The sequence below is a fragment of the Podarcis cretensis genome, assembly GCF_951804945.1.
Source record: "Podarcis cretensis genome assembly, chromosome: 14".
Classification (NCBI taxonomy): Eukaryota; Metazoa; Chordata; class Lepidosauria; order Squamata; family Lacertidae; genus Podarcis; species Podarcis cretensis.
Window position 1 is genome coordinate 811,775 of NC_137183.1, and position 16,605 is coordinate 828,379.

General features: G+C 44.3%; 1 protein-coding gene and 1 long non-coding RNA gene across 5 annotated transcripts in view; both read right to left on the bottom strand.

Annotated features, from left to right (window-relative positions):
• Positions 1 to 16,605, bottom strand: part of SNX33 (sorting nexin 33) — a 48,029-nt gene that overhangs the window by 22,233 nt on the left and 9,191 nt on the right. The gene's annotated exons all lie outside the window — the stretch shown is intronic.
• LOC307202673 lies at positions 1,893 to 4,753 on the bottom strand. The gene is made up of 2 exons (XR_013832969.1): positions 3,397 to 4,753; positions 1,893 to 3,134 (listed from the first exon to the last, which is right to left on the bottom strand). It is a non-coding gene; the product is annotated as an uncharacterized lncRNA (long non-coding RNA).

Genomic DNA, 16,605 nt, shown 5'->3' on the forward strand with positions numbered 1-16,605 from the left:
GTAATTGAGAGAGCAGTTGCTGAACAGCTTGGTAGGTTTCTGGAGGAAACATCAGCTTTAGATCCATTTCAGTCCGGGTTCCGTCCTGGTTTCGGGACCAGGACGGCTCTGGTTGCCCTAACAGATGATCTCTGTAGACAACTGGATCGAGGTGGGTCAGGAAGGCTGATTCTTTTAGATTTGTCAGCAGCCTTTGACATGGTCAATCATGATCTTCTGGACCACCGCCTCACCAACATGGGGATACAGGACAAAGCCCGTAAATGGCTGTGCTCTTTTATCTCTGGTCGGGGACAGAGGGTGGCGCTAGGGAGGGAGATGTCGTTGCACCACTCCTTGGTGTGGCAAGTGCCGCAGGGTGCAATCCTCTCCCCAATGCTTTTTAACATCTTTATGCGCCCCCTTGCCCAGACTGTCCAGAGCTTTGGGCTGGGCTGTCACCAATATGCTGATGACACTCAGCTCTATCTGCTGATGGATGGCCACACCGACTCGGCCCCGGATACACTGACCAGATGCTTGGAAGGTTTTGTGGGAGCCGACTGAAACTAAATCCTTCAAAGACAGAGGTCCTATGGCTGGGTCGGGATGGCATGGGGATGAGAGACCAACTCCCTTCTCAATATGGAGGCCAAATGGCCGAAATATTGGGAAATTTTGGAACAAGATGGAGACAGAACAAAATTGCAGAGTTTTGAAAAATTGAAAAATAAAGTCAAAACAAAATAAAAAAATTCCTTCCAGTAGCACCTTAAAGACCAACTAAGTTAGTTCTTGGTATGAGCTTTCGTGTGCATGCACACTTCTTCAGATACACTGAAACAGAAGTCACCAGACCCTTCTATATAGTGAGAAGGTGGGGAGGGGTATTACTCAGAAGGGTGGTGGGATTGGGTGATTGGCAGATAGCTGTGATGAGCCTGTTGACGACTCTTAACGACTGCAATAAGTCTTACAGGAAAAAGCAAGGGGTGAGAAGGTGAAAAATGGCTTTGTCATGTATAATGAGATAAGAATCCAATGTCTCTATTCAGACCAGGTCTCTCCATGGTTTTAAGTTTGGTAATAAGTTGCAATTCAGCAGCTTCTCTTTCCAGTCTATTTCTGAAATTCCTTTGTAATAGAACAGCTACTTTGAGATCTTGTATAGAATGTCCTGGGAGATTGAATTCCGTTACCTTGACGCCTCCCTTTCCATGGAGGCGCAGGTTACAGCAACAGCCAAGGCGACCTTTTTCCACCTTCGCCGCATCAAGGAATTGGTCCCTTACCTTTCCCGCCCCGACCTGGCCACAGTGATCCATGCGACGGTCATCTCCAGGCTTGACTACTGTAATTCGCTCTACGCGGGGCTGCCCTTGAAGCTGTCCGAGAAACTCCAGCGGTTGCAGAATGCTGCAGTGAGGCTCCTCACGGGGTCTCTGCCATGGGAGCATATTCACCCAGTGCTTTTCCAGCTGCACTGGCTCCCAGTGGCCTTTGGCTTAGAATCAGTTTGATTCCCTCCCCCTCTTTCTTTTTCCTTTCTCCTCCTGTGATGAGGCTGCATTTTCAATATTTTAATGTATTTTAATCTTGTTTTTAAGTTTGTATTCATTCAACTTGTTTTTATTATTGCTTGTTAGCTGCCCTGAGCCTGGCCTTGGCTGGGGAGGGCGGGGTATAAATAAAAATTATTATTATTATTATTATTATTATTATTATTATTATTTCTCTCTTCAGGCATCTCAACAGCTTCCTTTGTCTTTCCAGTCCTCCAGGCAGTCCACACCATCACCTGCTGCTGCCTCACGTGCAGGCAGAAATTGATCCAAATCTCCTCGGGCAGATTCCGCGCTTTCTGCCATCTGAAGTATCTCCAGTTTGATCTCTCTCAGAATATCCACACAACATTATTTTTACCAAATTCTGTTTAGTCACACACCCTTTGGGAGTCTCTGCTTCCAAGAACTTGTGTCTGCTTACACATTCCTTTCACACAGGAATCAAACACAGTTTTGCTTTTCATAGCAAACAAGCATGCTCACAATGGAGAGTTATAGACAATATATGTTGAAGATTTAAAGCAGGTTCAGACTTTAAGTGTTTTGGTTCATTCTCATGCCTGTTAATAAGTGCTTTCTCATCTCCCAGCAGCCCATTTCTTTTCTGAGTAGCAATTAACTGGCAGACAGAAAATCCCATTCTTATTTGCTTCCAGTCTTAAAAATTGTTAAAAGGAGGTGGTTTGCTGACCTGGTGCCCTGAAAGGGTGGGCCCCATGGAAAGTTCCTTGCTCAAGACGTTCACCCACCCCCTGGAAACTTCCTTGCCTCAGGGAAGCAATTCCAACAGAACACCAGAAATATTATTGATATTTTAGAATATCTGGAATTTAGAAATGATAAACAAATGGCCTTAATGCTAATAGACGCTGAAAAGGCTTTTGATAACATTTCTTGGTGTTTTATAAAAAAAACAGATAAAATTAATGGGTCTGGGAGAGAGATTTGAGAGAGGAATTGAGGCCATCTATACAAATCAAAAAGCAAGATTGATTATTAATGGCATTACCACAGAAAATATAGAGATTAGAAAAGGCACAAGGCAAGGCTACCTCTAATAATAATAATAATAATAATAATAATTTATTTATACCCCGCCCATCTGGCAGGGCTTCCCCAACCACTGTGGGTGGCTTCCAAAAACAAGCAGGATTTAGATTAAACTATAAAATACTAATTCATTGGTTAAGAACATGAGCTTAGAGGAGAAGAAAGATTTACAAGAAAGCACACGTCTAGAGATTAAGAATAAAGTAAAATACCTAGGAGTTTGGTTCTCAGCTAAATGCATAGACTTGTATCAAGAAATCATAGAATGAAATTAAGAAAAGTTTGGAAATCTGGAGCAAACTTCACCTCTCCCTTTGGGGTAGGATATTGGCAGTTAAGATGAATGTTTCACCAAAAATGATTTTTTTATTTCAAACCATTCCCATTTTACGAGGTATGAATTGTTTTCAAAACTGGAGAAGGGCCATCGCAAGGTTAAATGGAATGGTAAAAGGCCAAGAATAAAACATCTAATTCTTATTGACCAGAGGGAGAGCGGGGTTTTGCTCTACCTGATCTTGAATTACCGTATTTTTTGCTCTATAAGACACACCTTTTCCCTCCTAAAAAGTAAGGGGAAATGTGTGTGTGTGTTATGGAGCGAATGGAGGCTGCGCAGCTATCCCAGAAGCCAGAACAGCAAGAGGGATCGCTGCGCAGCGAAAGCAGCAATCCCTCTTGCTGTTCTGGCATCTGGGATTCAGAATATTTTTTTTTCTTGTTTTCCTCCTCCAAAAACTAGGTGCATCTTATGGTCTGGTGCGTCTTATAGAGCGAAAAATACAGAATACCATGCTGCGACTGGGCTGTCATGGATTAGAGAGTAGATCATACTTAAAGACATAGATTTATTAGATTTAGAGGGCTTCAACAACAGGTTTGGTTGGCACACGTATATGGTTTAGGAGAAAGTTAAGGTACACAAGGGGTTTCTAAACCATATAATTAGAAATCACTCTATAAAATCTGGGACAAATATAAGAGAATATTGGAACCTAAAATCCCCTTGTGGACCTCCCTGATAGAGGCCATGGCAGTAAAAAGAAAAAATGCACAAGGTGATTGGGCAACGTATAGAATGCTATTAGAGGAAAATAACAATAATTTTAACCTGAAAAAAATTGATGAAATTAGTTTAGCCTTATGAGGCTTTGCCCTCGGGTGGGAAAAATATTGCGCCTGGGAAAGGGAAGTGGGAGTCAACAGACACTCAAGGAATAGTTTCGGAGAAAAGGCTTTTATTTCTACCATCCATGAACTGGTAGAAGGAGCAAGTGTGATAGTTCACAAAAGCATGCACGAGTTCACAATCATGTGAACAAGCATATATACCCCTTTCCAGTTCCCTCCCCCTTTCTCCTCCTTCCAGAGTCCTGCCCCATGAGTTCCTCTGAGCATGAACAGAAAGCTTTCTTGGGACTATTGGGACTCTTGGCACCCTTCCCAGGAAAGGGGTTTCAGAGTGTTCAGATATGTTTCAATCTCTTGTTCTGGCATGGTTCCCGGACAGAAAGTAAGTTGCAATGTGGTTCTTTAGCAAGGCCAGAAGGCATCAGAAAGGCCTGAGAAACAATGGACTGTGTTCCCTACCTTTGTTGCAATCTTTTTAGTTACAGCAAGCGGAATGTTTCTGATGCTTAGCTAATGCCTTTTAGCTGCTGAGAAAAATGATTTTGAAAAGCTCTGAGAAGCTTTGAGCCTGCTTTGGTGGGGGGTGACTTCGGGCCTAGGTGAGGTCACCTGTCCTCACCTTCCTTTATTAGAAGGTATGTGACGGATTGGCTACAATACTTTCGAATAAACAAGAGGTGGATCATTGATAGACAAACAGGATTTGAAAAAGAAACATCAAGACTAGAAAAAGAATTAGTACAAGCCAAAAGTAAGCATATCTCCAAAATATAATCTCCAAAGTATAATCTTCTACTCGAGTGGGAAACTAAAGAAGAAGAAGTGAAAAGTGGAATGGTAAGTTGGGCCTGAGACCTTGGCCATAATATCTATATGAACCAATGGGAGAGACTATGGAAAGAAGATGTCAGGTTCACAGCGTGCTATAATTTAAGAGAAAATATTATGAAAATGTTATATTGGTGACACCTCACTACAGCCAGACTGGCCAAAATGTATAAGAGTAGATTGGAAAATTGTTGGAGATGTAAAGAGGGGAGGAGGGTCATTTATGCATATGTGGAGGGAATGTGGAAATGCATATGTGGAGGGAATGTGGAATGTGGGACGTTATAAATAACGAACTAAAAAAGATGTTAAAAATCCCATTCACAAAATGACCAGAAACCTTCTTATTAGGGATAATGCCAATTGAAATAAAAAAAGAAGACCTCTCTTTATGTATGCAACATCCGCAGCCAGAATTTTAATTGCAACGTATTGGGAAAATGAAATTACAACTACAAAATCAGAATGGCAAGTTAAACTATTAGAATATCTGCAAATGGCAAAAATGACAGGGAGGGTAAAAGGGTATTAGAAGCAAAAAGTAAATCAAGAATGGATTATATTCAAGGAATATCTTAAAAATTACTGTGACAGCAAAAACCTCCTGGCAGATCTTGAATGAGTCTTGCAATGTACAGATAATATAAGTAAATTTATTGTTTCTATTTAATTTTTCTTTCTTTTTCTTTATCAAAAAGATTTATGAAAATAATAATAATAATATATTTATACCCTGCCTATCTAGCTGGGTTTCCCCAGCCACTCTGGGCGGCTTCCAACAAAACACTAAAATACAATAACCTATTAAACATTAAAAGCTTCCCTAAACAGGGCTGCCTTCAGATGTCTTCTAAAAGTTTGGTAGTTATTTTTCTCTTTGACATCTGGTGGGAGGACGTTCTACAGGGCCGGTGCCACTTTGGAGAATAGTATGAAACTGCGTAAAATACAACAAGAGTAATTCAGGTTTTTTTAGAACATTCAGAAGTCTGCTTTAGGTCTTTTTAAATGTATTGCATTTTTTTAATTTTTTTGTTGTATGGGATGGGATATAAATTGTAATATATTATATTGTTGTATAATTTTGTGAAATATGTTTAATAAAGATTTTTTGAAAAATAAAAAACCCTAAAACGTCCTTGTCTCCAGTGTGATGTCATCTTCTTCCAAGACACTGAGGTTTCCTCTCTTATCTCAAAAGGGAATTATGCCTTGATTACCTCTGACCACCGCATAATTATCTCTGCCAATGGGATCACCAGTACAGTGGTGCCCCGCAAGACGAACGCCTCGGAAGACGAAAAACTCGCTAGACGAAGGAGTTTTTCGTTTTCTTAGCCGCTTCGCAAGACGCATCTCCCTATGGGCTTGCTTCGCAAAACGAAGCTTGCCCCACAAGCTCCGGGGATAGCGGGGAAGCGCAGCGCGTCTTCCCTGCTGTTCCCGGACCTCTTTTGAAGCAAGGGGCAACGGGGAGAAGTCTCCGCGTTGCCAGCCCCGCAATCTCCGGGGACAGAGCGCGCCTTCCCCTCTCTCTCCGCGCGTGCCTTCCCCTCTCTCCCCGGCCCCCTTTTGAACCAAGGGGCGGCAACGGGGAGAAGTGATCTTCTCCCCTCCGCCCCTTGCTTCAAAAGAGGGGACAGAGGGGAAGGCGCGCACGCGCCCCTTCCCTTGCTTTAAAACAGGTCCGGGGACAGAGGGGAAGGCTCACGCGCCTTCCCCTCTGTCCCCGGAGATTGCGGGGCAGGCAACGGGGAGAAGCAATCTTTTCCCTGCTGCCCCTTGCTTTAAACAGGTCCGGGGACAGAGGGGAAGGCGCGCGGCGCTTCCCCTCTGTCCCCGGACGGTCTCCCTAGGAACGCATTGATTGGTTTTCAATGCATTCCTATGGGAAACCGTGCTTCGCAAGACGAAAAACTTGCAAGAAGAAAAAACTTGCGGAACGAATTAATTTCGTCTTGCGAGGCACCACTGTAGCTGATAACTTAGTCTGCCATCTTTCTTCCCCAGAAGTCCAAATGGAACCTCACTGCCCCGCCCCCTGGGCAGCTCACCCCGCTCCCAGGTGCACAGCATGTGTGCTGCTCTGGGTGCCGGAGCAGGCAGCTCCGCCTCTGCATAGTCCATGTATATGGAGGGCTGCAGTGGCACTTTTATGAAATTCCTATTAACCAAAAAGGGCCCCCACTTACCTGGGAGTAAGCCCCCTTGAACTCAGCGGTATTTACTTCCAAGTAGATGCATATTGGATTGCGGTGTAACAGCACAACCCCAAATGTGCATTAAGATGGTAATCATGTTAATTTCAATGGGGCTTACTCCCAAGCAAGTGGGTGTGGAATAGTTTTTCAGTGGGGACTACAACCCTGCAAACTAGTCTGAAATGGGGTCTCTGGGAGTCCTTTTTTCTTTTTTAAAAAATCTTGCACCTGCCATGTACTCACTAGAGGGCCTTACATCTCAGTTGCCCCATCTGCAACAATAATACTGGTCTACCTTATGGTTGTTTTAAAGATTACAAAAAAGGAGAATGCATTTGATATTTTTCATATCCAGCTTAGTCGTACTCAAAGTAGACCCACTAAAATTAATGCCCATTCCTAGTTTAGGTCCATTAAGTTCAGTGGGTCTGCTTTGAGCATGTCTTGTTCAATACAACCCAATGGACAACTCAAGGAAATTGTACAATCACAATCACATGCAGATTTATTTAGGCATTAAGTTGTACTGATTTCAGTGAGATTTACTTCTATGTAAGCATGCAGCCTTTATCAATTAAACGCACATAAATTGGCATTCTTACTCCCAAGTAAACATGCAAATGTCTAACTGATTTGTGGATTAAACATTGCCACCTTGGCACTATGGATATAAAACTCATTGCTGGAGTTCTGAAAGCACAACCCAAATGATCAAGGGGATGGAGCAACTATGAAGAAAAGCTGCAGTGTTTGGGGTTTTTTTGTTACTAAAAAGGGGACATGTGAGAAGTTTGCCAGGAGTGGAGAAAGAGAAGTGTTTCTCCCTCAACACCAGAATGAAGCTGCATGTTGGGAGATTCGGGACAGCTGATAGAAAGCCCTTCTTTCCACAGCACACAGTTGATCTATGAGACTCCCTCCCACAGGAGGCAGGAAGGGCCACCAACTGGGATGGCTTTCAAAGAGGGTTCAGCAAATTCTTGGCATCTTCCCATAAAAGGATCCCTCTTTCCTGTGAATAAGCCCTTTGACCTCATGAAGACTTTATTCTGAGCAGACATGCCTAGGACTATATACTGTCCATCTCCTACGTGGAGGAGAGGCCTATCGATGGCTCGGCTCTGGGATTCTTCTGAAAACCAGTTGCTGGAAGGGAGGGAAGAGGGCTCTTGGCCATGGTGAGAACAGGATGCTGGCCAAGATGGGCCATGGGCTGGATCCAGCAGGCTCTTCTTATGCTTTTACTACAGTGTCTGCCTGGGACAAGAGCCTCCCCAATCTGAGGGAAGCAGAGCTGAACTGGAAAGGCCCTTGGCAAGGCCCTCCTTCTGCACCCCCTGCAGAGCGTGGCAGCCTCGCCAGGTCTTGGCACCAAGAGCCACCACAATGCTGCCTGTGCAGTGACAAGCTCTCTGTGTAACCATGCCCATGTGCCCCTGTGAGCTGCTGATCTCTGTGTAACTGTCTGCCTTTTTTCTCAATGCCTGGGCACAGTTCCAGGGAGATAAGTCTCAGCCAGCCTCTGTCTCTGTTTCTCTCACACACAGAGACAGTGGCTCTTTGTAATGAAACCAAAAGGCAAGGCAGTGGGTGTCATGGAATCCTTTCAGATCCCTTGTTTCAATTCTGCTTTCATGCCTGACTGTTACATTTATTTATTTATTTTACCTATATAACAAAATTTATATGCTGCTTGATTACAGAAAACCTCTAAGCTGCTTACAAATTATCAAAAAAGTAAAGTTCTCAAACATATTTTAAGCAGGTGCTGAAAGGCTGCAGTGAGGATGCCTGCCTAATGTCAACAGACAGGGAGTTCCAAAGTGTAGGTGCTATTCCACTAAAGACTGACTTCTTACGAGTGCGGAGCAATCATGATGTGGACCTGTAACCAGTTCTGCAGACTGACATGATCAAAAGGGCATGTCTGGGGTAAGGCAATCCTGAAAGTAACCTGGGATTGTACTTCTTTATTGTACTATTGTCAGGGACTCAGCGGGAGCGCAGGGAGGAGAGGAGATGGAGAGCGAGGGGGAGCAATCCGAGGGCAGCGTAGGAGAAGATGACAGCAGCCCGATAGATTCCATGAGCCTCTCCAGCGAATCGGAAGATTCACAGAAGGGGGCGCCGATGGGCAGGGCAAGGGGCTACCCAAGGGGGACACCCCAGAAGCAAGGGGCCAGCGGGGACTCCCAGAGCAGCAGTTGGAAATCAGGACCAGCTTCCCCACCAGAGCGTAGTGGGGGGGAGGAGTCCCAGGTGTCAGAGCCCACATATGCACCACCAGCGAGAGAAGATGAGTCAGGGTTGACCACGCCTCCATCGGAGAGCGAGTTAACGGTCAAGAGGAAAGTTGCAGGCTGGGCGCGCGCGCCAAGTTCAAATGTACAGGCGAGCGGCACAGAAGGTAGCCCGGATAGGGAACCAGGTCCTAAAGCCCGCCGGAAGGAGGGGCAAGAATCATCAGGGTCAGCGTCAGAGGAGTCCAGGAAGGATGAAACCCTAGCGGGCAGGAGGGCCCAGAGGAGAAAGGAACTTAGGAAGAGGTGGAGCAAGGCGAGAGTCTTAAACTGGTGTGGAAGGGGAGGAGACTCAGACGGGACTTCGCCGGTCTAAGGTCGAGACGTAGAGCTGCACGCTGCGGCTTTAAAATGGAAACTGAACCTCAATAAAGACTTTTGTACATAACTACAGCCTAGCGTTGGTCCTCTGTGAGCTGGGACCTGGAGGCAGCTCTGACAACTATATTTTAAATTCTAGTCTTCCATTAACTTAGTTTGTGAGCTATTCTGCATCTGCATGCATTAACAGCTGGAAGGGAGGGGGAACCCAGGATATGAATAAAATTAATTATGTTACAAATAAATAAAATTCCCATAGGGAAAGCTGAGCGAAATGCATGCAACAAGGGGTTGAGATCAGAGCATTAATAAGCTTCCAGAGAGACTGGCTTGGTTCAACAAGCTAGCAAACAGGGGCAGCTCCAGAACTTCTGTGCTAAGGCCTCAGATCTGCTGCCTCTTTCCTCCCTTTTAAAAACTTTGTTTTGTTTTGTTTTACTTATTTTACAGCTGGGCAAAGTACAGTCCCTGCTCCCCTTCACTTTAATCTGCCAGAGGCATCTCTACAGATAATTTGCATATGCAAATTTTTATGCTGGGGGGAATAGGGCCTCAGGTCCTTTAATTCCCCAGAAATGTTCCTGTGAAAGAGCCAGTTTCTCACCCTCCCAACTTGGCCATCCTTGTTCCATCCTCATTGGGGATTGCGAGGACACTGCAGGTTAAGCCACACGGAAACTGCTTTGAGACATGGACACAGAATTCCCACCGTGGATTTCCGGTTTGCTGCGGATCGCATTGGAGTGTGAGTCTAGTTCTCTGGGACAGACTCGATCGCCGCAAGGGATTTAGGGGAAACACAAAGGCGCTGTGTACCTTTGGAAGAAGCCCGAAAGGATGTTTTGGGCGCTGGGGATATGGCTGCGCACTTAGCAAGCTCTCTTGCCCCCGATCCGCCCTATAAAGAGCAGGGAAGAAGGGCGAGATTGAGCTGTGAGTGCTAGGATCCATTCGCTACCCCATGGTGAGAAGCCTCAGGCTCCAAGCAAAAAAGCTGCAAGCTCTCCGATAAATTAAAGCTAAAAGCCAAAAGGATTAATTAATTGGCAAAAAAATCTGGATTATAATTGGCAAAAAAGATGGGATGAAAAAAGGAGGTCTGTCCTGGCTGTGATGAGCTCTACTCTGCATGGGGACTTTCTACAAGTGCTAGAGTAGCGGATTGCATTTTGTTTTTCTTTTGCTGCCAAATAACTTTCACTAAATAATTTACAGGGTTGGAAAATAAAGATGGACTAACTCCCATCCCTGTACATAAAGGGGGAGCTATAATTTGGAAATAAAGACTTACTTGAACTCTGGAAGTACGATCTTTCCAATGGGAAGTATAGATACAAGACTGCTCTACACATAGCGAGGAAACAGAGAAAAGTCTTAACAAATAAAAGATTAGGAAAAGAATTCATAACATCAGATAAGACAAAAAAGAGTAGTAATTTATGTATAGACAAATATGACCCGCAGCAAATTTTTAAAGATGAGGAGGGAAGAATGATAGCCAAACAGATAACATCACAAGGCAAAAAAAAAAAAATGTAATAGAATATACACACTGAATGAAAGAAAATTGGAACTTTATAAACTGTTAGAGGAAAAATTATTTGAATTTACAGATCAGAAAATAATATTTACGGGTGATACTAATGGGGTAGTGTCCCTGGATATAGATAGAACAATAAGAAAGACGGATTCGAAAGAAGGGAGACTACTTGCCACCTTTTTTTAACCTGGTGGAAAATCTTACATTAACGGACATTTGGAGATTCAAACACCCTTTGGAAAGGGAATATACTTTTTTCTCAGAACCACATCAATTTGCTAGAAGAATAGCCTCAATATGGATTTCCAGTGACTAACATTAAGAACGAGAAAGGTGGAAATACAACCAAGGACACTTTAGGATCATAATGCAATTTTATTGGAATTAAGAAAAGAGAAGAAAACTCACCATTTAGGTGGAGGCTAAATGAAGGACTATTAGATAATCAAATGACCTTGCAGAAAGCTCAAAAAACCCTGAGAGATTATTTTGAATTGAATTTGAATCATGGTACAGACTTAAATGTGGTTTGGGACACAAGTAAGGCAGTGATGAGAGGTTTCTTTACACAACAAAACACCTTGCAGAAAAAGGCAAGGGAGAAGAAAAAGAGTTATTAGATGAGTTGATTATGAAAAGTAATTAATTAAGAAACCCGGAAACGAACTGATAAAACAGTGTATTAAGATGTTACAAACCCAATTTTCGATGCTAATAAATCAGGAAGTTGAGTGGGTGAAAAATTGATGAAACATAAAAATTTTGAATTTCTTAATAAACCAGGGAAACTTTTAGTGTGGCAATTAAGGAAGAAGGTGTCATGTGACAAAGGTATTTGAGAGCAGAAGCAGTAAAGGAGTCTAGAAATGTGAAATGCTAAAAAGCTTCAGAATCATTTAGCATGCTGAATCACTGTGACTCATCTTGAGGATGACTCATTCCCTGAATCTGCTTGCAGGCAGACTCAGTGACTCAGTCAGTGTCTGCAGTGTCTCAATCTATGTGTGTGGTGGAGCCTGTGAAGCCTGTGCTCAGGGGAAACTCTGTGTATGCTCTGAAGCTAGTTTAATCTTCTGTTCACTATGCTGTTATTTGCAAACAAGTTTATTTTAACTCAGTAAAGCTTTTATTCTTTTACTGAAGAAGACTCTGCATTATTAATTTACGCTGTGTGTCAGAAAGGTATAAATACAATTAATAAATTGAAAGTAGAAGACAAAATAATAGATAATCCAAAAGAGATTAGGAAACAATTTGTAAGATTTTATATGGAACTATATTGGGCTCGAAAAGAAGATATAGTTAAAATCTAGGACTATTTAAAGCAGAATAAATTACCAAAGATTCCAAAAGAAAAGATATACCAGCTAAATGCACCTATTACATGATGGAATTACAACAAGCAATGGGACAAGCCAAATCAGGAAAATTGCCAGGACCAGATGGACTCTCAGCTAAATATAATAAAAAAATACAAGATCAACTAGTTTTCCACTCAAAGATATGATGAATAACAATGAGTAGAGGTACCGTATTTTTCGCTCTATAGGACACACCGGACCATAGGACGCACCGGACCATAGGAGGGGGAGAACGGGGGGGGGGGGGGAATTCTCCCCCTCTCTGCGCAGCGCCCCTTCAGTGAAGCAGTAGGAGAAACGGAGCCCCTTCCATTTCTCCTCCCGCTTCGCTGAAGGGGCGCTGCACAGGGAGGGAAAACTGTGCAGCGCCTCTCCAGCAAAGCGAAGCCTGGAGAGCAAGAGGGATCGGTGTGCACCGACCCCTCTCACTCTCCAGGCTTCAAGCGGCTATCTGCAAGCCTTCGGAGCACAGCGGGAACTCCTGCTGCGCTCCAAAGGCTTGCGGATAGCTACCTGAAGCCCCCGGAGCGCAGCCTTTGAAACCTCTCCAGAGCAGCGGGGTGCCTTCACCCCGCTTCCCTGCGGAGGCTTTGAGCAGCTAACCCCAAGCTAGAACAGCGAGACGGAGCGTTGCGGAGCGCTCTGTCTCCCTGTTCTGGCTTTGGGCTTAGCCACACAGCCTGCATTCGCTCTCTCTCACACACATTTCCCCTTAATTTTTCACACACACACACACATTTTGGAGGGGGAAAAGTGCGTCCTATAGAGCGAAAAATACAGTAAATTACCAGATACTTGGAAGGAGGCCAATATTACATTATTTCCTAAACAGGATTCGGATTTACAGTGGTACCTTGGGTTAAGAATTTAATGTATTCCAGAGGTCTGTTCTTAACCTGAAACTGTTCTTAACCTGACTAATGTGGGGGAGGGAGACAGTGCTCCTGAAGGTAGGAGTCTATCAACTGATGAAGATGATCATCCAAATGTCATAGACCAAATGGAGCAAACAGCACGCAGACCTAGTGGTGGGAGGAAAAAATCCTTAAATAAGAGACACGGGGGAATGATTAATGGACTTCAATGTCTGTACACTAATGCACAAAGCATGGGTAATAAACAAGATGAGCTTGAGCTCTTGGTACAGCAAACTAAATATGACATAATAGGCATCACTGAAACCTGGTGGGATAAGTCCCACGACTGGAATGTAATAATGGAGGGATACAATCTATTTCAGAGAAACAGACCAGACAAGAAAGGAGGAGGAGTGGCGTTATATGTCAGGGTTGTGTATACCTGTGAAGAGATCCAAGATTTAGAACCTCAAAGCCAAAGTGAGAGCATTTGGGTCAAAATTAAGGGAGAGAAGAATAACAGGGACCTCATTGTGGGAGTTTACTATAGATCCCCAAGCCAAACGGAGGACATAGATGATGCCTTCCTGGAACAGATGGCCAAGCATGCAAAAGGAAGGGAGATAGTAGTAATGGGGGACTTCAATTACCCAGATATTTGTTGGATGTCAAACTCAGCCAAGAGCATAAGGTCAAACAGATTCCTCACTGGCCTTGCAGACAACTTCATTGTCCAGAAAGTGGGAGAAGCAACAAGAGGAACAGCCATTTTAGATCTGGTCCTAACCAATGTTGATGACCTGGTTAGTGGGGTAGAAGTGGAAGGATCATTAGGCACGAGTGATCATGCTCTTCTGAAGTTTACTATACAGCGGAAAGGAGCAGCCAAGCATAGTAAAGGTAAAGGTACCCCTGCCCGTACGGGCCAGTCTTGACAGACTCTGGGGTTGTGCGCCCATCTCACTTAAGAGGCCAGGGGCCAGCGCTGTCCGGAGACACTTCCGGGTCACGTGGCCAGCGTGACATCGCTGCTCTGGCCAGAGCCAGAGCCAGAGCCGCACACGGAAACGCCGTTTACCTTCCCGCTGGTAAGCGGTCCCTATTTATCTACTTGCACCCGGAGGTGCTTTCGAACTGCTAGGTTGGCAGGCACTGGGACCGAGCAGCGGGAGCGCACCCCGCCGCAGGGATTCGAACCGCCGACTTTTCGATCGGCAAGCCATAGGCGCTGAGGCTTTAACTAAAGCGGAAAGGAGCAGCCAAGCATACTAGGACTCAATTTCTTGACTTTAAGAAAGCCGACTTCATAAAACTTGGGGAAGTGCTGGGTGAGATCCCATGGACAGTAATACTAAAAGGAAAGGGAGTTCATGATGGCTGGGAGTTTGTTAAGAGGGAGATAGTAAAAGCACAACTTCAGGCAATACCAATGAGACGGAAACATGGAAGGTTCCTAAAGAAGCCAGGGTGGCTATCTAAAGAACTTTTAACTGAGTTAAGATTAAAAAAGGATGTGTACAAAAAATGGAAAAGGGGGGAAACCACCAAAGAGGAATTCAAACAAATAGCCAGCACGTGTAGACACAAAGTCAGAAAAGCTAAAGCACAGAATGAACTCAGGCTTGCTAGAGAGGTTAAAAGCAACAAAAAAGGCTTTTATGGGTATGTTCGTAGCAAAAGGAAGAACAAAGAAACAGTGGGGTCACTCAGAGGAGAAGATGGTGAAATGCAAACAGGGGTCACAGAAAGGGCTGAACTCCTCAATGCCTTCTTTGCCTCAGTCTTCTCCGATAAAGAAAACAATGCCCAACCTGAAGAATTTGGAGCAAATGATTCAGCAGAGGAAACACAGCCCAGAATAACTAAGGAGATAGTACAAGAATACTTGGCTAGTTTAGATGTATTCAAGTCTCCAGGGACAGATGAACTGCATCCAAGAGTATTAAAAGAACTGGCAGATGTGATCTCAGAACCACTGGCAGTCATCTTTGAGAATTCCTGGAGAACAGGCGAAGTCCCGGCAGACTGGAGGAGGGCAAATGTTGTTCCTATTTTCAAAAAGGGGAAAAGAGAGGACCCAAATAATTACCGCCCAGTCAGTCTGACATCAATACCAGGGAAGATTCTGGAGCAGATCATTAAGCAAACAGTCTGTGAGCACCTAGAAAGGAATGCTGTGATCACCAATAGTCAGCATGGATTTCTGAAAAATAAGTCATGTCAGACTAACCTGATCTCATTTTTTGACAGAATTACAGGCCTGGTAGATGAAGGGAACGCACTGGATGTAGCCTACCTTGCTTTCAGCAAGGCATTTGACAAATTGCCCCATGATATTCTTGTAAAGAAGCTGGTAAAATGCGGTCTTGACTATGCTATCACTCAGTGGATTTGTAACTGGCTGACTGACCGAACCCAAAGGGTGCTCATCAATGGTTCCTCTTCATCCTGGAGAAGAGTGACTAGTGGGGTGCCACAGGGTTCTGTCTTGGGCCCGGTCTTATTCAACATCTTTATCAACGACTTGGATGATGGACTCAAGGCCATCCTGATCAAATTTGCAGATGACACCAAACTGGGAGGGGTGGCTAACACCCCAGAGGACAGGATCACACTTCAAAATGACCTTGACAGATTAGAGAACTGGGCCAAAACAAACAAGATGAATTTTAACAGGGAGAAATGTAAAGTATTGCACTTGGGCAAAAAAAAATGAGAGGCACAAATACAAGATGGGTGACACCTGGCTTGAGAGCAGTACATGTGAAAAGGATCTAGGAGTCTTGGTTGACCACAAACTTGACATGAGCCAACAGTGTGATGCGGCAGCTAAAAAAGCCAATGCAATTCTGGGCTGCATCAATAGGAGTATAGCATCTAGATCAAGGGAAGTAATAGTGCCACTGTATTCTGCTCTGGTCAGACCTCATCTGGAGTACTGTGTCCAGTTCTGGGAACCACAGTTCAAGAAGGACACTGACAAACTGGAACGTGTCCAGAGGAGGGCAACCAAAATGGTCAAAGGCCTGGAAACGATGCCTTATGAGGAAGGGCTAAGGGAGCTGGGCATGTTTAGCCTGGAGAAGAGGAGGTTAAGGGGTGATATGATAGCCATGTTCAAATATATAAAAGGATGTCACATAGAGGAGGGAGAAAGGTTGTTTTCTGTTGCTCCAGAGAAGCGGAAACGGAGCAATGGTTCCAAACTACAAGAAAGAAGATTCCACCTAAACATTAGGAAGAACTTCCTGACAGTAAGAGCTGTTCGACAGTGGAATTTGCTGCCAAGGAGTGTGGTGGAGTCTCCTTCTTTGGAGGTCTTTAAGCAGAGGCTTGACAACCATATGTCAGGAGTGCTCTGATGGTGTTTCCTGCTTGGCAGGGGGTTGGACTCGATGGCCCTTGTGGTCTCTTCCAACTCTAGGATTCTATGATTCTACCTGAAGCACCACTTTAGCTAATGGGGCCTCCC